We start from the raw sequence: 27969 nt of genomic DNA, 5'->3' as shown, positions 1-27969 counted from the left end.
CCCTGCTGCATAGTTTGGCCCTTTCCCGCCGGATACTTCCAGTGACCCTGGCTTTAACAAGCCATTGGACACCACCTGTCATCCCTAATACATCCTTACAAATCCTGTGAACTAGCCCAAAAAGTCCCGGTCTTTGGTGAGTGGGGCATGGGTGCCCCCTCGCCCCCCTGTACCTACTCCACTGACTGGGGTACAGTTTTCCACTTTCATTTCAAAGCAGCTCAACCAGTGCACAGGTGACAACAGAACACGGACATTCTTGACAAAAGAAACAATATTTTATATTTTATGAGCCCACACCACCAGGCGGGCTGTCTCCTGATGCTTACATTTGTAGCTAGGGTTACTCAGACCAATGGTATTCTTTTTATAGATGTCTTAAGGGTGAATTCAATCAATCAATCAATCAATCAATCAATCAGGAATTTGTAAAGCGCACTACTCACCAGTGAGGGTCTCAAGGTGCTGAGGACAAGACAGGGGGGGGGGGGGGAGCTGCTACTGCTCGAACAGCCAGGTCTTGAGAAGTTTCCCGAAGGTAAGGAGGTCTTTGGTCTGGCGCAGGTAGGTGGGAAGAGTGTTCCATGTTTTGGCGGCGAGGTGGGAGAATGATCTATCGCCGGTTGTAGCTCTGCAGACACATGGGGCGGTTGCGAGGGCAAGGTCAGCGGAGCGGAGATGCCGGGTCGGGGTGTAGAAGGAGAGTTGCCTGTTGAGGTATTCTGGTCCGGTGTTGTGCAGTGCTTTCTGAGTGTGGGTGAGGAGTTTAGTTTGAAAGTGATTCTCTTGTTGACTGGGAGCCAGTGCAGGTTTTTCAGGTGGTCTGTGATGTGGCAGTGGCGGGGATGTCCAGGATGAGGCGTGCGGAGGTGTTCTGGATGCGTTGCAGCCTCTTCTGGAGTTTGCCCGTGGTTCCTGCTTAGAGGGCATTGCCGTAGTCCAGCTTGCTGCTAACGAGGGCTTGGGTGACTGTTCTTCTGGTTTCGGTACGGATCCATTTGTAGATCTTTCGGCGCATGTGGAGGGTGTTGAAGCAAGAGGAGGAGATGGCGTTGACTTGGTGGGTCATGGATAGTGAGGGGTCCAAGATGAATCCTAGGTTGCGTGCGTGGTCAGTGGGAGTCGAAGTGGTTCAGAGAGTGGCAGGCCACCAGGAGTCATCCCATGCGGAGGGGGTGGAGCCAAAGATGAGGACTTCCATCTTGTCGGAAGTGAGTTTGAGGCAGTTGCTCTTCATCCATGTGGCGATAACCGTCATTCCTTTGTGGAGGTTGGTCTTGGCAGAGTCCTTGGTGAGGGAGAGGATCAGCTGGGTGTCGTCGGATTATGAGATGATGTTGAGGCTCTGGGATCGGGCGATGTTAGCGAGTGGGGCCATGTAGACATTGAAGAGGTTCGGGCTGAGGGACAAACCCTGGGGTACGCCGCAGATGACTTCGGTGGCCTCTGAGCAAAATGGGGGGAGGCGGACTCTCTGGGTTCCGCCAGTGAGAAAGGAGGTGACCCAGTCAAGGGCTCTGGGGTGTGTTGGGTGTGGTGGCAGACAGTCTCGAACGCGGCCGATAGGTCCAGGTGGATGAGGCTGTGGTTCTGCCGCTGTCCAGTATGGTTCTGATGTTGTCGGTGGCGGCAATGAGGGGGTGAGGGCGGTTTCATCCCTGTTAAGATTCAAGCCAGTGCCCGCTGGTCGCCATAATCACATGTGCCGCTTGCCTCTATGGCAAAGGCTACAAAATTTTTTGAAAAGTTTGAACACCACGTTATTTACAAAATAAACCAGACAACAGAGCGCACCGCTCTAAGGCTTCAGGAGTGACAGCCCCTTCATGCAGCAGAGCACTGGACTGTATCTGTAATTAACATTAATTTGTAAGCTCGCTCACCTCCAATTTAACATGTAGTTCACAGAGCACATGGGTGATTTCATAAAAACGAAATGGTTTATTTGGGCATAACCAGAAAAGTCATCCAGTCTTTTAACACTGGTGAAGTCTAGTGGATCCTTTTAGAGGGGGGCACTTTGGGCCTCCCCCTCACCCCGTCCCTCCTGACTCTTCCTTCCCATCAGCCTACGTGGTGGCATAGAAGCAGGGCACCTCCAGCCTTATGTCGTTAAATTGAACTGGGAGCGTGGAGTTCCAGTAAAACTCCACCAACCGCCACATGGCAGAGTTTTGTCTTGTGCGCAGTTCGCTAACTATAAGTTGGTGAGTGCAAAAATCGAGCGCTAGACCCCCTCCAGGTGAGATTACTCAACATAAGTGATCCTGTCAGGAAGCTATCGCTCGCATTGAGAAAGCTGCCACTTGCGTTGAAAAAGCTGCAATTCGAATAGAAAATCTACTCGAGTGGTAGAAAGAAATAGCGACCTCTGCCGCGCCTCTTGGTGCAGTTCGTGCTGATTGTACAGCGCAGGACAAGCTCCTGGCACTAAAAATCAGCATGAGCAGTGTGGCGTACCGAAATTCTGCCACTGGTGAAACTACGCAGAATCTCACAGAGGTTTTAGGTAACTCCGCGAGTTCTGCCCAGGGCAAAAGCACACGTTCTTCATTGGACAAAATGAATCTGCTAAAATGGGAGAATGTAACATGTTTCAGGGTCTCACAGGCATCTTTTCAGCCCATGCCTTTCCTCAGAACAACTGCAAGTGCCTGCCCCAGATCTTCACACTTCATATTGGACTCCGAAGGGACAAGCCCACTTACATCTGAAGTAGCTGACCCCACTGTAAAAGGCACAAACTAGCTAAAGATGATGGCATGGGATATGCCATAGTGATTACTAATGATTCCAACTAGTTCAAGCATTCTATTTATCACTTTTGCCTTAAGTATGTTGCCCTAAGTGGCACAGGTCTGTCCAGGCATGGATCCGAAGTGCACTGTGATAAAGGACTCGAGTGTACCTCACTGACAAGGCTCAACGGGGCTGCAACATGTCTGTGTCCGCTTGGACATCTGGGGCTAAAGGAAGCCAGGGCTAAAACTGATATACAAAGGTTCTACAACAGAGGCTTTCAAGGTTAGTTCACCCCTATCAGACTAGGCACCACCAAACTTGATACCCCCTATCTAGACATGTTCTGTTGGACTTGTTCCCACCTGCTCTGTGAACACAAGCTCAGTTTTAACACTCCACAAAACACAAAAATTAAATGAATGCAGAAGCCTACAGCTCAGCTAGGGATACCCCAGGTCTGTAAACCTAACACAGCCTAAGTACCATATGATGCGGTCCTATGATCTCTGGATCATACATTTTAGCACGTTCTCATGCATCAGTCCTCATTCATCAGTAAACCCTTATCAGTCCTTCTCCCTCAGCCATCACTGTTAACCTCTCTTCCATCATCCCTCAATCCCACCATCCAATGGTCCCATTTCTTTTTTAAGAGTAAGCAGTGGTCCGTGGGAGCACTGCCTGCTCTCACAAAAACATTATAATTTACATTCTTAAATGGGAAGCAGTCCCTTGGGGGCCCCTTCCCCTTTGAGAATGGGTTACCACCAGTTTTAAACTGGTGGTAAAGTATTACTGTTTTGAGACTGGAATTCGGTCGCAAAACAGTAATACATACTGTACCGATCTGGTATGTCGAAGGGGCACCCTAAACACACCTCTTTCCAAATACTGAATTGCAAACGCAACCTGAAATTTGGTAACAAGTTACTGAGTCGCATTTTATATTTGCTACATCAGAAAAAGCATTTTTCTGGTCGCAAATGGCCAGATTCTGGGAATCAGACCATTTGTTACAGTAAAATGCTTTGTACATCTGCCCCTTAGTTCACTAATTGAATTGTTATCAAGGCGAGGGAAGGAATGTTTCTCAGTTCATATTTAAAAGCTCTCTGTTTTAATAAATATATCACTAAGGTATGATGCAGTATCACACTCATTTACAGGCAAACATTTCCCAGTTAAATGGCCACAAACTTTCCCAATACCATACAGTTTTACTGATACAAATAATAATGTGTAGAAATTGGGTTTCAACAAATATTTATCATTTGCACATCATATTTTGATTACTTTTGAACATATTAAAATCTTTGTTTCTAACAAACTTTAGAACTACAAAAAGTCTGTTTAACTACTGAAATATATTTTTTAAACATATGTACTGTTCATTTAAGTTACAAGCTATTTAAGTGTTGTGAGCCCAGCGTGACTGTCAGGCTGTCCACTTCATCAAATCCTCTAACATTAGCAGCCATACAAATAAAAGTAAACACCAATCTCCAGAACAAAATAAGCAGTGATTTGTCAGAAGACATACCCTGACATTTGACCTCTGTCTTTAAACAGAAAGCAAATTAGATAAAATTAAAACAAGATTTAAAGGCATCTTGATTGCTCATTCACTTTCTGAGTGAACAGAACACCTGTTCTTTGCAGACTTGCCATAAAGGGCCAGCAGGCCCTAATATATATATATATATATATATATATATATATATATATATATATATATATATATATATATATATATATATATATATATATATATATATATATATATATCCTTCTGGTGATAGTAAGTAGTTATAGTTAGGACCAACTTTTCCCATAGACAAAGTGTTTTTTTTTTTTCCCCTAATAACTTTGGCACCCTTTGGCGAATCCCTAATAACTTTGGCACCCTTTGGCGAATCTTGACAACATTTTCAAAACTCAAGCTAATTAGTGCAGCTGTTGTCTGGAAAGTTTCGGGAGATTTGTCAAGCAGGGGCAGAGAAAAAGTGAGGGTCCCAAAATATGTTTTCCCCAAGCAATATCTATGGGGATTTTGCTTTTTTTTTTTTTTTTTAAATGACTACAGCCCCAACTGCTGAACATTATTTACACCAATTTGGCAGAAAGCTAGATCTTGGTCAAGAACAATTTCTTTAAGTTATCTGATGCAAATCTGTTCAGTTATTTCGGAGTTACTAAAGAAATAAAAATATAGATATCTAGGGACAAGGATCCACTTGCTGGGGATCTGCAGATCCAGAAGAAAAGCAAGGCCCTCATTGGCTGGTTGCAACCACCACTTTCTTTGGTCAGGAGGAGGGAATAATAATGTGTAAGAACACATAAGGGGTCGGGATACAGGTATCCTGACCACATGGAACACATGGAAGGCTCTGAGGGACCCCTCATGGGCAACAACTAGCCCAAAGATTTTGTTTTAGCCAATCTGTGGATCCACTGCGGTGCTCAGCATCACCCCAGTGTAAAATCACAAAGGACCCATGGATCCGAAAAACAATTAAAAAAACCCTACTGACACACCAAACCCCTGCCGCACACGACAAAAGGGTGTGTGCCACGTGGGGTCAGTTGCAGGGCTGGACCACAGGCCATGCCCTGCGGCAAAATCCCCCTGCTCCCAAATCACACACACACACCCCCCGGCAGTGGTTATATTAACGTGCAGTATTTATATATTAGTTTACATTTAAGAAAAAAAAACAGAGAAATTCACTGGAAAAAATAACAAAAGTTACAGGGACGTTTTAGTGAGGTTCACGTTTTATCCACACAAAGCTATAGAAATTCAACTGTTATAGTTATACTTATCTGAAGAAACCAGAACCCATGCCATAAAGTAACTTTGGCAAAAACAACAAGGTGATGGATAGAATGCTTGAATCATTCTCAGCCATTGGCAATTGCCAGGTGGCATCCCAATCCATCTTTTTTCCCCACCATGACACCCCAGTTTGGATTCACCCATATGCAAATTAGTCTTGACCATGGGAACAGTCTGGCCCGAACAGCCAGACCAGGTCCTCCCTGGACCGTAAACAAGCATCAGGGACCAGTTTTGGGGTATCACCCCTCATCAGCCAGGCTAGCTTGAATCCAGTGGCACAGTGAACCCGGGACTCATGTCTGGGCATACCCGGCATACTTAGGACGGCAAATGCAAAAACAACAAGGTGATAGTTGGAATGCTTGAATTAATCTCAGCCACTGGCAATCGCTCAGGCTGTATCCAAAGCCATTGTCTTTTAAGTAAATTTAGGCCATGAGTTATAGTTTCCTAACATAAGTATAACTATAAGTATAAGTATAACTGGTGAATTTCTATTGTTTTGTGTGGGTAAAACATGAACCTAACTTTAACGTCCCTGTAGCTTTGGCATTTTCTGTGAATGTATTTATATATAGATTGAGAAGTGCTGCTACACAGCTGAAACGATTCTCTCTTTAGGTCGAGAATAGCAGCGCGCAAGCGCAGCCACACCACCGAACAGACCACCGCTGCTTCCACTTCTCCTTCGAGAGACCCACAACACACCATCACCCACAACGGATTCCCCACCGCAGATGGAACAAGGTCACCGAAGACCAACTGAACACCACCCTCTCCCGGAACTCACCCATCGACATCACTGACACAGCTGTCCGCAACCTCAGGCAATGGATCGACAACTGTGCCAACACTCTCGCCCCGATCAAAAATCTTTCCAACAGACGCACTGACAGAAAGGCCTTCTAGTTCAACGCTAACCTCCAAGAATCTAAGCAAACATGCTGAAGGCTCAAAAAGAAGTGGTGCCAAGATCAGACACTGGACAACCACACAGCCTTCATAAACGCCACCCGCAGACATCATCAACTCATCCGAATCGCCAAGAGAATAGACTTCAAAGAATGCATCAACAACAACACACACAGCCACAAGGAGCTCTTCAACATCGTGAAGGAGCTCTCCAACCCCGGCTCCAATGTCAATGACATCCCACCTTCACAAGACCTATGCGACTCCCTAGCCACCTTTTTCCACTCCAAGATCGCATACATCCATGACAGCTTCAGCACTCAGACCCCCCGTCAACCACCGACACCACAGACTCACCACCCACCAGCCTCCTGCTCTCCTGGACCCGCATCAACAACGCCATCGAAATCATGAACACCATCCACTCCGGCTCACTATCCGTCCCCTGCCTTCACCACATCTTCAACAAAGCAAGCTCCGTCATTGCACCCCAAATCCGGAAGATCATCAACAGTTCCCTTTAGTCCACCACCTTCCCGGAGAGCTGGAAACACACCGAGATCAACGCCGTCCTCAAGAAACCTAAGGCGGACCCAAGGGACCTCAAGAACTTCCAGCCCATCTTCCTGCTCCCCTTCCCAGAAAACGTGATAGAGAAAACTGTCAACAAACAACTGACCTGTTTCCTCGAGGAAAACAGTACTCTAGACTCATCCCAATCCAGATTCCGCAGCAACCACAGCACTCAAACTGCCCTCATCGCCGCCACCGACATCAGAACCATACTGGACAATGGCGAAACCGCAGCCTTCATCCTCCTGGACCTCTCAGCTGCGTTCGACACCATCTGCCACCACACCCTTTGCACAAGCCTCAGCGACGCAGGAATCCGCGACAGAGCCTTGGACTGGATCACCTCTTTTCTCACCGGCAGAACTCTGAAGCCACCAAAATCATCTGCAGCATGCCCCAGGGTTCGTCCCACAACCTAAACATCATCTCATACGCCGATGACACCCAGCTGATCCTCTCCTTCACCAAGGACACCGCCAAGACCAACCTCCACGAAGGAATGAAGGCCATCGCCGAATGGATGAAGAACAGCTGCCTTAAACTGAATTCCGACAAGACTGAGGTCCTCATCTTCGGCTCCACCCCCTCTGCATGGGATGGCTCCTGGTGGCCTGCCACACTGGGAACCGCACCGACACCCACCGACCACGCATGCAACCTGGGATTCATCCTGGACTCTTCACTAACTATGACCCAGCAAGTCAACGCCATCTCCTCCTCCTGCTTCAACACCCTCTGCATGCTTTGGAAAATCTACAAATGGATCCCCACTGAAACCAGAAGAACAGTCACCCAAGCCCTCATAAGAAGCAAACTGGACTACGGCAATGCCCTCTACGCGGGAACCACGGCCAAACTCCAGAAAAGACTGCAACACATCCAGAATGCCTCTGCACACCTCATCTTGGACATCCCCCGCCACATCACAGCCCGCCTGAGAGACCTGCATTGGATCACCGTCAACCAGAGATTCACCTTCAAACTCCTCACCCAAGCTCACAAGGCACTGCACAATACCGGACCAGAATACCTCAACAGACGGCTCTCCTCCTACACCCCGGCCTGACAGCTTCGCTCCACCGACCTTGCCCTCACCATCATCCCACGCATCCGCAGAACAACCCCCCGCGCAGATCATTCTCGCATCTCGCCGCCAAGACGTGGAACACTCTTACCACCCACCTGCGTCAGACCAAGGACCTCCTTACCTTCAGAAGACATCTCAAGATTTGGCTGTTCGAGCAGTAGCAACCCCCCAGCGCCTTGAGACCCTCACGGGTGAGTAGTGCGCTTTACAAATTCCCTGATTGACGTGTTGCTATGTATCTGGGCTTTTAACCACGCCCATCGCACGGCCATCACTATCGCTCGTTCATCAGCTTGCCCTTCAAAAATCCTTTATTTTTGTTGGTAAATGCTTTATGTTTGTCCCTCCTTGGACATCGCCTCTGTTACATGACAAATTGCCCTTTTGCCGATACGTTTGACTGTGAGCGAACTTCTTTTTCCTTTTGTATGCTCCTTCATGCTGATGCCGTGGCGCTTTGAATCGGTTCGCTTATGTGAAACTTGTAAAGAAATGGCTCCCTGTTGCAGTTACCCCCCACTTTTTGCCTGATACTGATGCTGACTTGACTGAGAAGAGTGCTGGGACCCTGCTAACCAGGCCCCAGCACCAGTGTTCCTTCACCTAAAATGTACCATTGTATCCACAATTGACACACCCTGGCATTCAGATAAGTCCCTTGTAACTGGTACTTCTAGTACCAAGGGCCCTGATGCCAAGGAAGGTCTCTAAGGGCTGCAGCATGTCTTATGCCACCCTAGAGACCCCTCACTCAGCACAGACACACTGCTTACAAGCCTGTGTGTGCTAGTGAGAACAAAATGAGTAAGTCGACATGGCACTCCCCTCAGGGTGCCATGCCAGCCTCTCACTGCCTATGCAGTATAGGTAAGACACCCCTCTAGCAGGCCTTACAGCCCTAAGGCAGGGTGCACTATACCATAGGTGAGGGTACCAGTGCATGAGCACTGTGCCCCTACAGTGTCTAAACAAAACCTTAGACATTGTAAGTGCAGGGTAGCCATAAGAGTATATGGTCTGGGAGTCTGTCAAACACGAACTCCACAGAACCATAATGGCTACACTGAAAACTGGGAAGTTTGGTATCAAACTTCTCAGCACAATAAATGCACACTAATGCCAGTGTACATTTTATTGCAAAACACACCCCAGAGGGCACCTTAGAGGTGCCCCCTGAAACTTAACCGACTGTCTGTGTAGGCTGACTAGTTCCAGCAGCCTGCCACACCAGAGACATGTTGCTGGCCCCATGGGGAGAGTGCCTTTGTCACTCTGAGGCCAGTAACAAAGCCTGCACTGGGTGGAGATGCGAACACCTCCCCCAGGCAGGAGCTGTAACACCTGGCGGTGAGCCTCAAAGGCTCACCCCTTTGTCACAGCCCAGCAGGGCACTGCAGCTTAGTGGAGTTGCCCGCCCCCTCCGGCCACGGCCCCCACTTTTGGCGGCAAGGCTGGAGGGAACAAAGAAAGCAACAAGGAGGAGTCACTGGCCAGTCAGGACAGCCCCTAAGGTGTCCTGAGCTGAAGTGACTCCAACTTTTAGAAATCCTCCATCTTGCAGATGGAGGATTCCCCCAATAGGGTTAGGACTGTGACCCCCTCCCCTTGGGAGGAGGCACAAAGAGGGTGTACCCACCCTCAGGGCTAGTAGCCACTGGCTACTAACCCCCCAGACCTAAACACGCCCTTAAATTTAGTATTTAAGGGCTACCCTGAACCCTAGAAAATTAGATTCCTGCAACTACAAGAAGAAGGACTGCCTAGCTGAAAATCCCTGCAGCGGAAGACCAGAAGACGACAACTGCCTTGGCTCCAGAAACTCACCGGCCTGTCTCCTGCCTTCCAAAGATCCTGCTCCAGCGACGCCTTCCAAAGGGACCAGCGACCTCGACATCCTCTGAGGACTGCCCCTGCTTCGAAAAGACAAGAAACTCCCGAGGACAGCGGACCTGCTCCAAGAAAAGCTGCAACTTTGTTTCCAGCAGCTTTAAAGAACCCTGCAAGCTCCCCGCAAGAAGCGTGAGACTTGCAACACTGCACCCGGCGACCCCGACTCGGCTGGTGGAGAACCGACACCTCAGGAGGGACCCCAGGACTACTCTGATACTGTGAGTACCAAAACCTGTCCCCCCTGAGCCCCCACAGCGCCGCCTGCAGAGGGAATCCCGAGGCTTCCCCTGACCGCGACTCTTTGAACCTAAAGTCCCGACGCCTGGGAGAGACCCTGCACCCGCAGCCCCCAGGACCTGAAGGACCGGACTTTCACTGGAGAAGTGACCCCCAGGAGTCCCTCTCCCTTGCCCAAGTGGAGGTTTCCCCGAGGAATCCCCCCCTTGCCTGCCTGCAGCGCTGAAGAGATCCCGAGATCTCTCATAGACTAACATTGCGAACCCGACGCCTGTTCCTACACTGCACCCGGCCGCCCCCGCGCTGCTGAGGGTGAAATTTCTGTGTGGACTTGTGTCCCCCCCGGTGCCCTACAAAACCCCCCTGGTCTGCCCTCCGAAAACGCGGGTACTTACCTGCAAGCAGACCGGAACCGGGGCACCCCCCTTCTCTCCGTTCTAGCCTATGTGTTTTGGGCACCACTTTGAACTCTGCACCTGACCGGCCCTGAGCTGCTGGTGTGGTGACTTTGGGGTTGCTCTGAACCCCCAACGGTGGGCTACCTTGGACCAAGAACTAAGCCCTGTAAGTGTCTTACTTACCTGGTTAACCTAACAAATACTTACCTCCCCTAGGAACTGTGAAAATTGCACTAAGTGTCCACTTTTAAAACAGCTATTTGCGAATAACTTGAAAAGTATACATGCAATTTTGATGATTTGAAGTTCCTAAAGTACTTACCTGCAATACCTTTCGAATGAGATATTACATGTAGAATTTGAACCTGTGGTTCCTAAAATAAACTAAGAAAAGATATTTTTCTATATAAAAACCTATTGGCTGGATTTGTCTCTGAGTGTGTGTACCTCATTTATTGTCTATGTGTATGTACAACAAATGCTTAACACTACTCCTTGGATAAGCCTACTGCTCGACCACACTACCACAAAATAGAGCATTAGTATTATCTATTTTTACCACTATTTTACCTCTAAGGGGAACCCTTGGACTCTGTGCATGCTATTCCTTACTTTGAAATAGCACATACAGAGCCAACTTCCTACATTGGTGGATCAGCGGTGGGGTACAAGACTTTGCATTTGCTGGACTACTCAGCCAATACCTGATCACACGACAAATTCCAAAATTGTCATTAGAAATTGATTTTTGCAATTTGAAAAGTTTTCTAAATTCTTAAAAGACCTGCTAGGGCCTTGTGTTAGATCCTGTTTAGCATTTCTTTTAGAGTTTAAAAGTTTGTAAAAGTTTGAATTAGATTCTAGAACCAGTTGTAGATTCTTAAAAAGTATTCCAACTTTTAGAAGCAAAATGTCTAGCACAGATGTGACTGTGGTGGAACTCGACACCACACCTTACCTCCATCTTAAGATGAGGGAGCTAAGGTCACTCTGTAAAATAAAGAAAATAACAATGGGCCCCAAACCTACCAAAATACAGCTCCAGGAGCTTTTGGCAGAGTTTGAAAAGGCCAACCCCTCTGAGGGTGGCAACTCAGAGGAAGAGGATAGTGACCAGGAGGAAAATTCCCCCCTACCAGTCCTATCTAGGGAGAACAGGGTCCCTCAAACCCTGACTCCAAAAATAATAGTCAGAGATGCTGGTTCCCTCACAGGAGAGACCAACACCTCTGAAATCACTGAGGATAACTCCAGTGAAGATGACCCCCTGTTAGCCAGGATGGTCAAAAGATTGGCTTTGGAAAAGCAGCTCCTAGCCATAGAAAGGGAAAGAAAAGAGATGGGCCTAGGTCCCATCGATGGTGGCAGCAACTTAAATAGGGTCAGAGATTCTCCTGACATCCTAAAAATCCCCAAAGGGATTGTAACAAAATATGAAGATGGTGATGACATCACCAAATGGTTCACAGCTTTTGAGAGGGCTTGTGTAACCAGAAAAGTAAACAGATCTCACTGGGGTGCTCTCCTTTGGGAAATGTTCACTGGAAAGTGTAGGGATAGACTCCTCACACTCTCTGGAAAAGATGCAGAATCTTATGACCTCATGAAGGGTACCCTGATTGAGGGCTTTGGATTCTCCACTGAGGAGTATAGAATTAGATTCAGGGGGGCTCAAAAATCCTCGAGCCAGACCTGGGTTGATTTTGTAGACTACTCAGTAAAAACACTAGATGGTTGGTTAACTGGAAATGAAGTGTGTGACTATGTTGGGCTTTATAATTTGTTTATGAAAGAGCACATTTTAAGTAACTGCTTCAATGAAAAGTTGCATCAGTATCTGGTAGACCTAGGTCCAATTTCTCCCCAAGAATTGGGAAAGAAGGCAGACCACTGGGTCAAGACTAGGGTAACCAAAACTTCCACTGGGGGTGACCAAAAGAAAGGGGTTACAAAAACTCCCCAGGAGAAAGTGGGTGACCCTAGAAACAAAGAAAAAGAGTCCTCTGTAGGCCCCCAAAAACCAGAACAGGTGGGTGGGCCCCAAGACACAACCCAAAACAAAGGTGGGTACCAGGGTAAGAACTGGGATGCCACTAAGGCATGGTGCCACAACTGTAAACAGTCTGGGCACCACACCAAGGACACTTCTTGTCCCAAAAACAAACCCCAGAACAAAATTCCAGGGGTAACCAGTGTAGCCATGGGAGATGACTCCTCAGATGAGGAGGTCTTCATAGCCTTCAACTGGAAACAGGGCCCAACAGGTGAGTTGGAGATTCCAGAGGGAAGTAGACACTTCCACCACCTACTGGTGAATGGAATCCCAACCACTGCCCTGAGAGACACTTGTGCCAGTCACACTATTGTGCATGACAGGCTGGTACTCTCAAACCAGTACATCCCAGGTGAGATGGCCAGAGTAAGAGTTAGCCCAGACAGGGTCACTAATAGGCCTGTGGCTCTTGTGCCCATAGAAGTGGGTGGAACTTTTAGCTGGAGAAGGGTGGTAGTCAGTACAGACCTCCCCCTTGATTGTCTCCTTGGAAATGACTACCCAGAGGTTAGTCAGAGCCTAAGAGAAGAACTGGTCCAGGGCCAGTCCTCTCCCAAGGATTCTGGAGTGCCTGCCTCTGCAGTAAATGCAAGTAGGCCCCAGAAGAAAAAGAAAAGGAAACAGAGTAGGAAAGGTGGACAACCTTTAGCCAAGGTTCCAGCAAGCCAAGGAGATTCTGCTCCAGTAGGGGAGAACTCCAAAAATGGCTCTGATAAAGTCCAACCTGACCCACAAGAAGTCCTGGCTAGTCAGGCAACTGTTAAGCCTGAGTGGGTGGCTCCTCAGCTAACAGAAGAAAGAGTGGAAGAAGGGTGTTTACTACAAGATGTGGTAACCCCCCACTCTAATACAGCAGACAGGCAACCTGAACCCAAAGAGGCCTGTAACTTAGCCCCTTCCCTTTTAGGTGAAGGGCTAAAGGTGTGGTTCTGGGCACTGACAGCTGTCAATGGCCTCTGCTGGGTGTTAGCCTTTATGGCTGCACTATCCTTAGCATGGTGGTCTGACCCCATGCCAAATAGCAAGTTAGGCCCCCTGACCCTATTAGTCATGGTGGGGTTACTCCAGCTCTGGGTAACCTCTCTGGGTAAGCTAGGGGTAACCCTGGCCAAGATAAGGTTAGCAGAGGTGGATACCTCTAAGACCAAAATAGAAAGAATGGGTGGAGACATTGAAGAGGCAGACAAGAGGCAATTCAGACTAGGTCCTATCACTGTGGAAGTAGGTCAGTTCCCCAAAGGGAATGACCTGAACAGAAGGATGTAAGGCAGAGTAGGCCCTGCAACTAACCAGCCTATTTCTCCTACTCTTCCTCGCCTGACAGACTAGGAAGACTCTCCCAGCTTGGGCTGAGTCTCCTGGCCTGTGGGCTGGGGGGGGCTTGTGTAAAGAAATGGCTCCCTGTTGCAGTTACCCCCCACTTTTTGCCTGATACTGATGCTGACTTGACTGAGAAGAGTGCTGGGACCCTGCTAACCAGGCCCCAGCACCAGTGTTCCTTCACCTAAAATGTACCATTGTATCCACAATTGGCACACCCTGGCATTCAGATAAGTCCCTTGTAACTGGTACTTCTAGTACCAAGGGCCCTGATGCCAAGGAAGGTCTCTAAGGGCTGCAGCATGTCTTATGCCACCCTAGAGACCCCTCACTCAGCACAGACACACTGCTTACAAGCCTGTGTGTGCTAGTGAGAACAAAATGAGTAAGTCGACATGGCACTCCCCTCAGGGTGCCATGCCAGCCTCTCACTGCCAATGCAGTATAGGTAAGACACCCCTCTAGCAGGCCTTACAGCCCTAAGGCAGGGTGCACTATACCATAGGTGAGGGTACCAGTGCATGAGCACTGTGCCCCTACAGTGTCTAAACAAAACCTTAGACATTGTAAGTGCAGGGTAGCCATAAGAGTATATGGTCTGGGAGTCTGTCAAACACGAACTCCACAGAACCATAATGGCTACACTGAAAACTGGGAAGTTTGGTATCAAACTTCTCAGCACAATAAATGCACACTAATGCCAGTGTACATTTTATTGCAAAACACACCCCAGAGGGCACCTTAGAGGTGCCCCCTGAAACTTAACCGACTGTCTGTGTAGGCTGACTAGTTCCAGCAGCCTGCCACACCAGAGACATGTTGCTGGCCCCATGGGGAGAGTGCCTTTGTCACTCTGAGGCCAGTAACAAAGCCTGCACTGGGTGGAGATGCGAACACCTCCCCCAGGCAGGAGCTGTAACACCTGGCGGTGAGCCTCAAAGGCTCACCCCTTTGTCACAGCCCAGCAGGGCACTGCAGCTTAGTGGAGTTGCCCGCCCCCTCCGGCCACGGCCCCCACTTTTGGCGGCAAGGCTGGAGGGAACAAAGAAAGCAACAAGGAGGAGTCACTGGCCAGTCAGGACAGCCCCTAAGGTGTCCTGAGCTGAAGTGACTCCAACTTTTAGAAATCCTCCATCTTGCAGATGGAGGATTCCCCCAATAGGGTTAGGACTGTGACCCCCTCCCCTTGGGAGGAGGCACAAAGAGGGTGTACCCACCCTCAGGGCTAGTAGCCATTGGCTACTAACCCCCCAGACCTAAACACGCCCTTAAATTTAGTATTTAAGGGCTACCCTGAACCCTAGAAAATTAGATTCCTGCAACTACAAGAAGAAGGACTGCCTAGCTGAAAATCCCTGCAGCGGAAGACCAGAAGACGACAACTGCCTTGGCTCCAGAAACTCACCGGCCTGTCTCCTGCCTTCCAAAGATCCTGCTCCAGCGACGCCTTCCAAAGGGACCAGCGACCTCGACATCCTCTGAGGACTGCCCCTGCTTCGAAAAGACAAGAAACTCCCGAGGACAGCGGACCTGCTCCAAGAAAAGCTGCAACTTTGTTTCCAGCAGCTTTAAAGAACCCTGCAAGCTCCCCGCAAGAAGCGTGAGACTTGCAACACTGCACCCGGCGACCCCGACTCGGCTGGTGGAGAACCGACACCTCAGGAGGGACCCCAGGACTACTCTGATACTGTGAGTACCAAAACCTGTCCCCCCTGAGCCCCCACAGCGCCGCCTGCAGAGGGAATCCCGAGGCTTCCCCTGACCGCGACTCTTTGAACCTAAAGTCCCGACGCCTGGGAGAGACCCTGCACCCGCAGCCCCCAGGACCTGAAGGACCGGACTTTCACTGGAGAAGTGACCCCCAGGAGTCCCTCTCCCTTGCCCAAGTGGAGGTTTCCCCGAGGAATCCCCCCCTTGCCTGCCTGCAGCGCTGAAGAGATCCCGAGATCTCTCATAGACTAACATTGCGAACCCGACGCCTGTTCCTACACTGCACCCGGCCGCCCCCGCGCTGCTGAGGGTGAAATTTCTGTGTGGACTTGTGTCCCCCCCGGTGCCCTACAAAACCCCCCTGGTCTGCCCTCCGAAAACGCGGGTACTTACCTGCAAGCAGACCGGAACCGGGGCACCCCCCTTCTCTCCGTTCTAGCCTATGTGTTTTGGGCACCACTTTGAACTCTGCACCTGACCGGCCCTGAGCTGCTGGTGTGGTGACTTTGGGGTTGCTCTGAACCCCCAACGGTGGGCTACCTTGGACCAAGAACTAAGCCCTGTAAGTGTCTTACTTACCTGGTTAACCTAACAAATACTTACCTCCCCTAGGAACTGTGAAAATTGCACTAAGTGTCCACTTTTAAAACAGCTATTTGCGAATAACTTGAAAAGTATACATGCAATTTTGATGATTTGAAGTTCCTAAAGTACTTACCTGCAATACCTTTCGAATGAGATATTACATGTAGAATTTGAACCTGTGGTTCCTAAAATAAACTAAGAAAAGATATTTTTCTATATAAAAACCTATTGGCTGGATTTGTCTCTGAGTGTGTGTACCTCATTTATTGTCTATGTGTATGTACAACAAATGCTTAACACTACTCCTTGGATAAGCCTACTGCTCGACCACACTACCACAAAATAGAGCATTAGTATTATCTATTTTTACCACTATTTTACCTCTAAGGGGAACCCTTGGACTCTGTGCATGCTATTCCTTACTTTGAAATAGCACATACAGAGCCAACTTCCTACAAAACTGTATTAATTTTCATATTCAATTTATGTGGCAAGAAAAGTCCGGTTAGGAGTGTACAACACTAATAGCTCTAACTCGAGCAAATGCGAGACCCATTGCATTACAAATGCTTGTTTTTCTTTGTCGCTGATCCCTGAGAGATCAAATTGACTAAAAAAAGGTTACATTCCTCCTGCCTTTGAGTGCTAGCTTTCTTTAGGTTTAGGAGGTTGTGGAGGGTTGAAAGGCGCTGGCGCCCTTTTAAGCACCACCAGCAATATGGAGGCACATCATCAGAAACTTCAGTGCTATTAGAAATTGTTAGAAATGGGGTTTTTGGTTGGCAGTTAGGTTGCCCTCTGTCCAAGCAAGAACCCTCACTCTAGTCAGGGTAAGTCACACACAATCCAAAATCAGCCTGTGCTCACCCTCCGGTAGCTTGGCACGAGCAGTCAGGCTTAACTTAGAAGGCAATGTGTAAAGCATTTGTGCAATAAATCATACAACACCATAGCATAACACTACAAAAAATACACCACACAGTATTTAGAAAAATATATAATATTTATCTGGGTAATTGTAGGTCAAAACGATCAAAGTTGCAATACGAATTTGTAAAGATATCACTGAAAAGTGATATTAAGTGTCTTTGAGTCTTTAAAAAGCAATAAAAGTGTCTTTCAAGCACAGAGTACCTGGTTTCTGGTGGGAAATCTCCTCTGAGGGCCACAGGAGAAGAGATGCGTGGAAAAAGGGGTGTGTGCGTCGATTTCTTCTCAGCACACACAGACTTGCGTCGTTCTTTTCCACGCGGGGAAGTCGGGCGTCGTTTTCCGGCGCGCAGACAGTCTCTTTTTGTGGATCGCGGGGATTACCAGATGTCCCGGGTCTGTGCGTGGATTCTCCTGCTTATTTTCCGGCTGCGCGTCGTTCTGCGGGGCTGCGCGTCGAAGTTTCGATCTCACGGTAGGCGTCGCGTCGATTTCTCCTTGGAAGTCGGGCGGCGTTGTCCTTGCGAGGCCGTGCGTCTAAATTTTGGTCTCACGGCAGGCGTCGCGTCGATTTCACCTTGGAAGTCGGGCGGCGTTGTCCTTGCGAGGCCGTGCGTCAAAGTTTCGCACTCACGGTAGGCGTCGCGTCGATTTCTCGTGGAAAGTCGGGCGGCTTTGTCCTTGCGAGGTTGTGCGTCGAAGTCTCGATCGTCCCGAGGGCGTCGCGTCGATCAGCGTCGGTGTGCGGCGTTTTTCTCACCGCGAAACAAGCTGTGCGTCGAAATTTTCGGCGCACGGAGCGTCCAAGTGAAAGGAAGAAGTCTTTTTGGTCCTGAGACTTCAAGGAACAGGAGGCAAGCTCTATCCAAGCCCTTGGAGAGCACTTTCAAAGCCAGACAAGAGTTCAGCAAGGCAGCAGGGCAACAGCAAGACAGCAGTCCTTTGTAGAAAGCAGACAGGTGAGTCCTTTGAGCAGCCAGGCAGTTCTTCTTGGCAGGATGTAGTTTCTGGTTCAGGTTTCTTCTCCAGCAAGTGTCTGATGAGGTAGGGCAGAGGCCCTGTTTTATACTAAGTTGTGCCTTTGAAGTGGGGGTGATTTCAAAGAGTCTCTAAGAAATGCAACAAGTTCCCTTTCAGCTCAATCCTGTCTGCCAGAGTCCCAGTAGGGGGTGTGGCAGTCCTTTGTGTGAGGGCAGGCCCTCCACCCTCCCAGCCCAGGAAGACCCATTCAAAATGCAGATGTATGCAAGTGAGGCTGAGTACCCTGTGTTTGGGGTGTGTCTGAGTGAATGCACAAGGAGCTGTCAACTAAACCTAGCCAGACGTGGATTGAAGGGCACAACAAGTTTTTAATGCAAAGAAATGCTCACTTTCTAAAAGTGGCATTTCTAGAATAGCAATATTAAATCCGACTTCACCAGTCAGCAGGATTTTATATTACCATTCTGGCCATACTAAATATGACCCTCCTGCTCCTTTCAGATCAGCAGCTGCCACTTCAACAGTGTATGAGGGCAGCCCCAATGTTAGCCTATGAAGGGAGCAGGCCTCACAGTAGTGTAAAAACGAATTTAGGAGTTTTACACTACCAGGACATATAACTACACAGGTACATGTTCTGCCTTTTACCTACACAGCACCCTGCTCTAGGGGTTACCTAGGGCACACATTAGGGATGACTTATATGTAGTAAAAGGGGAGTTCTAGGCTTGGCAAGTACTTTTAAATGCCAAGTCGAAGTGGCAGTGAAACTGCACACACAGGCCTTGCAATGGCAGGCCTGAGACAAGGTTAAGGGGCTACTGAGGTGGGTGGCACAACCAGTGCTGCAGGCCCACTAGTAGCATTTAATCTACATGCCCTAGGCACATGTAGTGCACTCTACTAGGGACTTACAGGTAAATTAAATAGTCAATCATGGATAAACCAATCAATAGTACAATTTACACAGAGAGCATATGCACTTTAGCACTGGTTAGCAGTGGTAAAGTGCTCAGAGGTCAAAAGCCAACAACAACAGGTCGGAAAAAATAGGAGGAAGGAGGCAAAAAGTTTGGGGATGTCCCTGTCAAAAAGCCAGGTCCAACAGAAATATATCACACTCTGTAGTTCTAGTTAGAATTCCCAGGTATAGGGATTCATCACATTTTTGCTTGCTAACAACTCTGTCCCACTTGAGGACTCTCCACAAAACTTTGCAGACCTACAGATTTTTATACATTTTGTACATTGGAGGAGGATGCGAAATATTGTGGTGACTGGTCAAGGGGGTGCAAGACAAAATATGTTTTTCCTCCAATGCATTTTACGTAGACTGTTGTATCGCATGTTGAAGCCAAATGGCTGAATGGATCTGAATGAAATTTGCCAGGATTATAGATTATGGTGTGTAGATAATCCTTTTGAATAGTAGCGGTTAGTAGGGTCCATATTTTTTAATGTATAAGGCGTTTAAACTTAGTGATATCTGTGGCTTCTGAAATTTCGTGAAACTATTGCAGTCTATGCCTATGACAAGGCATTATGTGATTGGCTAATGACTACCTTTACAAAAGTTAAAGGCAGCCACGTTATTTTAAGTACAGTTTCCATGTGTTATGGGTTAGGGGTTTAGATATAGGTAAGCATTAGATTTTATAATTTTTCTCTACCTATTATCACTTTATTAAAGTGGTAATCGGTAGGGACACATGGTATATAGTTTCTCTTTTTTTTAAAAAAAATTAACGATGACATGGGCCTAGAAAAGGCTCGGGAGGGGCGCTATACGCCCTTCGACCCATGAAAAATATATTGCGTCACTCACAGCCCCTAGCCCACCCCAGGGACTTTATGTTTTCTAAAGGGCTGGAGCCTGCTTTAAAAAAAAAAAAAAAAAAAATAGCTGCCGCCAGCCCCTCCCCCCTAAAAAAATGGCAGAGAGGTCAGCTCTCTCTCTTCCTCACCAGCCTCCTGGGGACCCCCCAGGGCTGCCTGAAGACACTAGGATGAGGCTGTAGAAGGCACAAGCTCTGGGGGTAATCAATCAATCTCTCTCTCTCTCTCTCTCTCGACCTCTCTCTCTCTCTGGACCTCTCTGGGTCTGCGCACTGCATATTGTCCTGCCTCAAGACACTACACTGAGGCTGTAGAAAGTTCTGGGGGTCACTCTCTCTCACCAGACTCCTGGGGACCCCCGGGTTTTCACCTCATACAAGGCTCCTTGAAGACACTGCACTGAGGCTGTAGAAGGCTCTGCGGGTCACTCCCTCTCACCAGACTCCTGGGGACCCCCTGATCTGCACACCTCAAACACATCTGCCTGAAGACCCTATATTGAGGCTGTAGAAGGCTCTGGGGGGTCACCTCTCTCTTCAGCCTCCAGGAGACCCCCCGGGTCTGCACACCTCACACAGGGCTGCTTGAAGACACTGCACTGAAACTGTAGGAGGATCGGTGTGGGGGGGGGTCACCTCTCTCTCTCCAGACTCTCATGGACCCCCTGATCTGCGCACCTCGCACAGGTCAGCCTGGAGACCCTACGCCGAGGCTGCAGAAGGCACTAGCTCAGGGAGCCCGCAGGCTCCGCACTCAGGCGCCAGAGCCGCGCTGCTGACACACAAACCCTGCCCATCGCACCTGAAGGGACCAGTTCAGCATCCTCGCTCGGTTCATTCCTCGCTGCCGAGCTCCGCGGACGCATCTCCTGCGCGCCTCGCTCCTCCAGCCGGCATCCAGGCGCTTTGTCACCGGGAAGCAGCAGTCTCCAGTCCTAGGAGTGTACCCCAGAGACGGACCGCAAACCCCGGATCCTGGCCTGCCCCAAGGAGGGGTCCTCTTCTTCGGTGGCACGAGGGATCAGCGCACCCATCGCCGTGCTGGGGAGGAAAACTTCAGTGACAGCTGGTAGAAGGGACTCCTAGCGCCTAGAGGGAGCTGTTTCGGGAGCATGGATTTTGGAAATGCCAAGGAACACTTTCCAGCCTTTTTGTTGCGGAAGTGCGCTAGGGGCTGAGACTCCGACCTCGGAATATACGATCGCTTCTAATCTCGGCTTCCCCGACAGCACGTTCTGTGATCTTGGGCAAGTTACTTTCATCTTTCTGTAATTCAGCTCTCTTAGCTGTCAGGTTGGGCGTGCTTGGAAACCAGAGACCCAATGACTAACAGCGCTATATTAAAAGTGCACACTGATGCCGAAGTACACGGCAAAGCCACTTCAGGTGTTTTTTTTTTACGCGCCACGGATTTTATGAATTAAATCAATTCTGAGGAGGGAATAACAGCGCGAGACCCATCCACTCCCACTCGTAAAGGATGAAGGGGGTTACCACCTCAAACCAGGTGTGCCCCCAGTGGAGCCCCCAAAGGGAGCAGGCGATTACGTGTGCGTTGAAGCCGAGACACCAGGGCGCCTCGAAGAGGAACCAACGGCGGATGAAGGTGCACGAAGCGCTAGACCTGGGAGTGCTGCCCGCCCGCTGAGGCACCGCCCGCGCTGCTAGCCTGACCTGTGGGGTAAGTGTTCATGGGCATCTCCCTGGGCCCCTGCAGCCTTGTACTCCCGGGTGGTACTTCGAGCAGAGCGCTTGGAGGCGCAGAGATCCATTGAAGAGTCGCCATTCACACGCACGTTTACAGTCACCGTTACACGCTCTTCCACTTCAGGGTGGTACCTCAGGGACTCTGTAGAGGTATGGTGCACGAGAGATGTGTTTTCACTCAGTTATCCACAGCTGTGCTCCATAGTCGTGTCTCAGGGAGACACCTTAGAGAGGTAGTGCTCTATAAAAGTGTTCACACGCACACTTAGTCGCTGTGAGGCACGCTTCCACTCCGGGGTGCTCCTGTGTGGAGGTATCGTGCACGAGAGGTGTGTTTCAGTCACTTCTACATGCTTCTAGGGTCGTGCCTCAGGGAGACACCTTAGAGAGGTAGTGCTCTATAAAAGTGTTCACACGCACACTTAGTCGCTGTGAGGCACGCTTCCACTCCGGGGTGCTCCCGTGTGGAGGTATCGTGCAAGAGAGATGTGTTTCACTCACTGGTATTCACCGCTGTGCTCCAGAGTCGTACCTCAGGGAGACATCTTGAAAAGGTAGCGCTCTATGAAAGTGTTCACACTCACGCTTAGTCATTGTGAGGCCCGCTTCCACTCCGCTGTGCTAGTGTGCAGAGGTATCGTGCGGTAGATGTGTTTCAGTCACTGCTACGCATGTGCTTTTGGAGTAGCGCCTCAGGGAGACACCTTGGAGAGGTAGTGCTCTAGGAAAGTGCTCACACTCCGTCACAATAAGGCACGTTTCTACTCCGGGTTCTGCAAGGAGGCGCACTGGGCGCTCACTGACGTGCACACTCACGAGCTCGCGCTAGACGGTGCAGTGCACTATAGTAGTGATTTCACTCTCACGCCAGCGCTTTCACTCTCAGAGATTTGCTTTCACTCTCAGAGATTTGCTTTCACTCTCAGAGATTTGCTTTCACTCTCACGCCAGTGCTTTCACTCTCATGCCAGTGCTTTCACTCTCAGAGATTTGCTTTCACTCTCACGCCAGTGCTTTCACTCTCAGAGATTTGCTTTCACTCTCACGCCAGTGCTTTCACTCTCGGAGATTTGCTTTCACTCTCACGACAGTGCTTTCACTCTCGGAGATTTGCTTTCACTCTCAGAGATTTGCTTTCACTCTCAGAGATTTGCTTTCACTCTCGGAGATTTGCTTTCACTCTCGGAGATTTGCTTTCACTCTCGGAGATTTGCTTTCACTCTCGGAGATTTGCTTTCACTCTCAGAGATTTGCTTTCACTCTCAGAGATTTGCTTTCACTCTCAGAGATTTGCTTTCACTCTCAGAGATTTGCTTTCACTCTCACGCCAGCGCTTTCACTCTCACGCCAGTGCTTTCACTCTCATAGATTTGCTTTCACTCTCAGAGATTTGCTTTCACTCTCACGCCAGCGCTTTCACTCTCAGAGATTTGCTTTCACTCTCAGAGATTTGCTTTCACTCTCAGAGATTTGCTTTCACTCTCATAGATTTGCTTTCCCTCTCGGAGATTTGCTTTCACTCTCGGAGATTTGCTTTCACTCTCGGAGATTTGCTTTCACTCTCGGAGATTTGCTTTCACTCTCACGTCAGTGCTTTCACTCTCACGTCAGTGCTTTCACTCTCACGCCAGTGCTTTCACTCTCAGAGAATTGCTTTCACTCTCAGAGATTTTCTTTCACTCTCAGAGATTTGCTTTCACTCTCACGACAGTGCTTTCACTCTCAGAGATTTGCTTTCACTCTCACGCCAGTGCTTTCACTCTCACGCCAGTGCTTTCACTCTCAGAGATTTGCTTTCACTCTCACGCCAGTGCTTTCACACTCACGCCAGTGCTTTCACTCTCAGAGAATTGCTTTCACTCTCAGAGATTTGCTTTCACTCTCAGAGATTTGCTTTCACTCTCAGAGATTTGCTTTCACTCTCAGAGATTTGCTTTCACTCTCACGCCAGTGCTTTCACTCTCAGAGAATTGCTTTCACTCTCAGAGATTTGCTTTCACTCTCAGAGATTTGCTTTCACTCTCACGCCAGTGCTTTCACTCTCATAGATTTGCTTTCACTCTCACGCCAGTGCTTTCACTCTCAGAGAATTGCTTTCACCGCCGTACACACCTGCATGCACACACCCATTTATAGAAACACAAGAACATCCACTAAACATGCATACAGAACGTGTGTGTGAATACATACATACATGTGCGTTGCGCACACACGCCATGAGAACCGCCTGGCTGCGAGTCTGCCACGCGCTGGAGGTCACCTGTGTGTTAAGATATGATGTCACTGTGAGTATTTCATATAAACGCCTCGCCAGGGTAGTAAGCGCTATATAAATGCTACAAATATGGAATATAAACCTAATGTCCTTTACCGTCTGCAGCCGGACATGCAGTGAACACGGCGGGCACCAGCACTCACGCACACCGTGTGAAGTCTCCCTGTCACACGAGGGGGAGGCGCTGCGAGGCCCCTCACACGGCCGTGCACACACCGTGAGTCAAACCTACAAACACTCATATGTACGTCACCCGCAAATGCGCATCCCTATGTACACACGTTAGTCTTGTAATTAACAATACGTAGGTACATACAAACTCGTCTGCACCGCTCAGGTATACATACATACTTGGGTGACCAGGCGCCCCGGATTTGCCGGGACAGTCCCGTGTTTTAAACCGCTGTCCCGGCAGATTTATGGAAATTTAGCTCATGCCCCGTTTTGAGTCGACTGAAAATGGTGGGAGGTGCATTTTTTTTTTTCCAAAGGAGGGAATAGTGAACAGCTGTTACAAGAAAACAATTTAATTAACAGGTATAATAATACTTGCTTTAAAATTGTAATTTTATTTATGTGCTTAGTGCCTCTTCTGTAAGACTACGCTGGTGGGCGCTGTCATTCTGTGCGCTCGGTTGAAGTAAAACTGTAGTCCCTTCTTTTACTGTTGTGAAATGTCCCGGTTTTTGGCTGTTAAATTCTGGTCACTCTAATACATGCACACATTCATGTATGTTTACCTTCAGGTACAACCAGGTAAACAAACATGCATAATTTGGTTTTGGTAAATTGGATTTGACATATTGTGGGGGCCCCTGTAAACTACAAAAAAATGGCTGAAAATGTCCTATCTGGGGCCATAAAATCTATAAGACGACACAGAGTCAAAGGTACAGTTAGGGAAATATATTAGATACAGGCACAGAATAAACAGAAGTGAAAGACAGAATGTTCTCTTTCTTAGGGGGCCCCTTGGAGGATGGGGTCCCTGGGCAATTGCCAACTTTGCCCTTGAAGTAAAAAAAAAAAAAAAAACCTTGATCGATCGGTCTATCTATCTAGCTCACGTTGGTTTTATCTCATAGACTTGTACAGACACATATATGTACACATACGCACATATACGTCCCAGTAACGCACTTCCGCCTGTAGACTCAGATCCGTGCCGCTTAAGTAATCTAAAGGCGACGCGCAGCTCTGCATAAAACTCCATAATTAAATGTACGTCCATCATATATACCTCCAGGCCCTCACGGCCCGGGGCGCTTCTGAGCCTTTAGAGGACAGAGACGGACTGGTCTACAAGCAAATCCAGAGACTGCCGGAAACTTTAGGCCAGAAGGGCTGTGTCCGGGTCAGACAGGTGGGCGGACTGGGGAAGAGAGAGCCAGGGGTCAGTCCTCTCTACCTCTCTGCCCCAACCCTGCTGGGCACTGGTATGTGCAACAGTGTTCTCTCTAGGGTAGTTCACGCCTGACTCCACCCCAGCCCCGCTGGTCCTTAGAGGCACCGACATGTCCCATAGATTCTCTCCACCCCAGCCCCGCTGGTCCTCCTCACAGACACCGACATGTCCCATAGATTCTCTCCACCCCAGCCCCGCTGGTCCTTAGAGGCACCGACATGTTCCATAGATTCTCTCCACCCCAACCCCGCTGGTCCTCCTCACAGACACCGACATGTCCCATAGATTCTCTCCACCCCAGCCCCGCTGGTCCCTGGAGGCACCGACATGTCCCATAGATTCTCTCCACCCCAGCCCCGCTGGTCCTTAGAGGCACTGACATGTCCCATAGATTCTCTCCACCCCAGCCCCGCTGGTCCTTAGAGGCACCGACATGTCCCATAGATTCTCTCCACCCCAGCCCCGCTGGTCCTTAGAGGCACCGACATGTCCCATAGATTCTCTCCAGGCCAGTTCACGTCTGACTCCACCCCAGCCCCGCTGGTCCTTAGAGGCACTGACATGTCCCATAGATTCTCTCCACCCCAGCCCCGCTGGTCCTTAGAGGCACTGACACGTCCCATAGATTCTCTCCACCCCAGCCCCGCTGGTCCTTAGAGGCACTGACATGTCCCATAGATTCTCTCCACCCCAGCCCCGCTGGTCCTTAGAGGCACAGACATGTCCCATAGATTCTCTCCACCCCAACCCCGCTGGTCCTTAGAGGCACCGACACGTCCCATAGATTATCTCCACCCCAGCCCCGCTGGTCCTTAGAGGCACCGACATGTCCCATAGATTCTCTCCACCCCAGCCCCGCTGGTCCTCACAGGCACCGACACGTCCCATAGATTCTCTCCACCCCAGCCCCGCTGGTCCTTAGAGGCACCGACATGTCCCATAGATTTTCTCCACCCCAGCCCCGCTGGTCCTTAGAGGCACCGACATGTCCCATAGATTCTCTCCACCCCAGCCCCGCTGGTCCTTAGAGCCACTGACATGTCCCATAGATTCTCTCCACCCCAGCCCCGCTGGTCCTTAGAGGCACCGACATGTCCCATAGATTCTCTCCACCCCAGCCCCGCTGGTCCTTAGAGGCACCGACATGTCCCATAGATTCTCTCCACCCCAGCCCCGCTGGTCCTTAGAGGCACTGACATGTCCCATAGATTCTCTCCACCCCAGCCCCGCTGGTCCTCACAGGCACCGACACGTCCCATAGATTCTCTCCACCCCAGCCCCGCTGGTCCTTAGAGGCACCGACATGTCCCATAGATTCTCTCCACCCCAGCCCCGCTGGTCCTTAGAGCCACTGACATGTCCCATAGATTCTCTCCACCCCAGCCCCGCTGGTCCTTAGAGGCACCGACATGTCCCATAGATTCTCTCCACCCCAGCCCCGCTGGTCCTCACAGGCACCGACACGTCCCATAGATTCTCTCCACCCCAGCCCCGCTGGTCCTTAGAGGCACTGACATGTCCCATAGATTCTCTCCACCCCAGCCCCGCTGGTCCTTAAAGGCACTGACATGTCCCATAGATTCTCTCCACCCCAACCCCGCTGGTCCTTAGAGGCACTGACATGTCCCATAGATTCTCTCCACCCCAACCCCGCTGGTCCTTAGAGGCACCGACATGTTCCATAGATTCTCTCCAGGCCAGTTCACGTCTGACTCCACCCCAGCCCCGCTGGTCCTTAGAGCCACTGACATGTCCCATAGATTCTCTCCACCCCAGCCCCGCTGGTCCTTAGAGGCACTGACATGTCCCATAGATTCTCTCCACCCCAGCCCCGCTGGTCCTTAGAGGCACTGACATGTCCCATAGATTCTCTCCACCCCAGCCCCGCTGGTCCTTAGAGGCACCGACATGTTCCATAGATTCTCTCCAGGCCAGTTCACGTCTGACTCCACCCCAGCCCCGCTGGTCCTCACAGGCACCGACACGTCCCATAGATTCTCCCCACCCCAGCTGGTCCTTAGAGGCACTGACGTCCCATAGATTCTCTCCACCCCAACCCCGCTGGTCCTTAGAGGCACCGACATGTTCCATAGATTCTCTCCACCCCAGCCCCGCTGGTCCTTAGAGGCACTGACACGTCCCATAGATTCTCTCCACCCCAGCCCCGCTGGTCCTTAGATGCACTGACATGTCCCATAGATTCTCTCCACCCCAACCCCGCTGGTCCTCACAGGCACGGACACGTCCCATAGATTCTCTCCACCCCAGCCCCGCTGGTCCTTAGAGGCACTGACGTCCCATAGATTCTCTCCACCCCAGCCCCGCTGGTCCTTAGAGGCACCGACATGTCCCATAGATTCTCTCCACCCCAGCCCCGCTGGTCCTCACAGGCACCGACACGTCCCATAGATTCTCTCCACCCCAGCCCCGCTGGTCCTTAGAGGCACTGACATGTCCCATAGATTCTCTCCACCCCAGCCCCGCTGG

At 49.7% G+C, this 27969-nt stretch overlaps 2 protein-coding genes across 2 annotated transcripts in view; one reads left to right on the top strand and one right to left on the bottom strand.

Moving 5' to 3' along the window:
• The window catches only part of AVEN (apoptosis and caspase activation inhibitor), a 683185-nt gene that overhangs the window by 474506 nt on the left and 180710 nt on the right, over positions 1–27969 (bottom strand). The window lies entirely within an intron of this gene.
• Positions 20919–27969, top strand: part of CHRM5 (cholinergic receptor muscarinic 5) — a 204570-nt gene continuing 197519 nt past the window's right edge. Inside the window, exon 1 of the mRNA XM_069208984.1 lies at positions 20919–21776. The gene's annotated coding sequence lies outside the window, so the exon portion shown is untranslated. The remainder of the gene's footprint in view (positions 21777–27969) is intronic.

Source organism: Pleurodeles waltl, chromosome 9 (assembly GCF_031143425.1).
Source record: "Pleurodeles waltl isolate 20211129_DDA chromosome 9, aPleWal1.hap1.20221129, whole genome shotgun sequence".
NCBI lineage: Eukaryota > Metazoa > Chordata > Amphibia > Caudata > Salamandridae > Pleurodeles > Pleurodeles waltl.
This window is presented reverse-complemented; position numbering and strand designations above follow the sequence as displayed.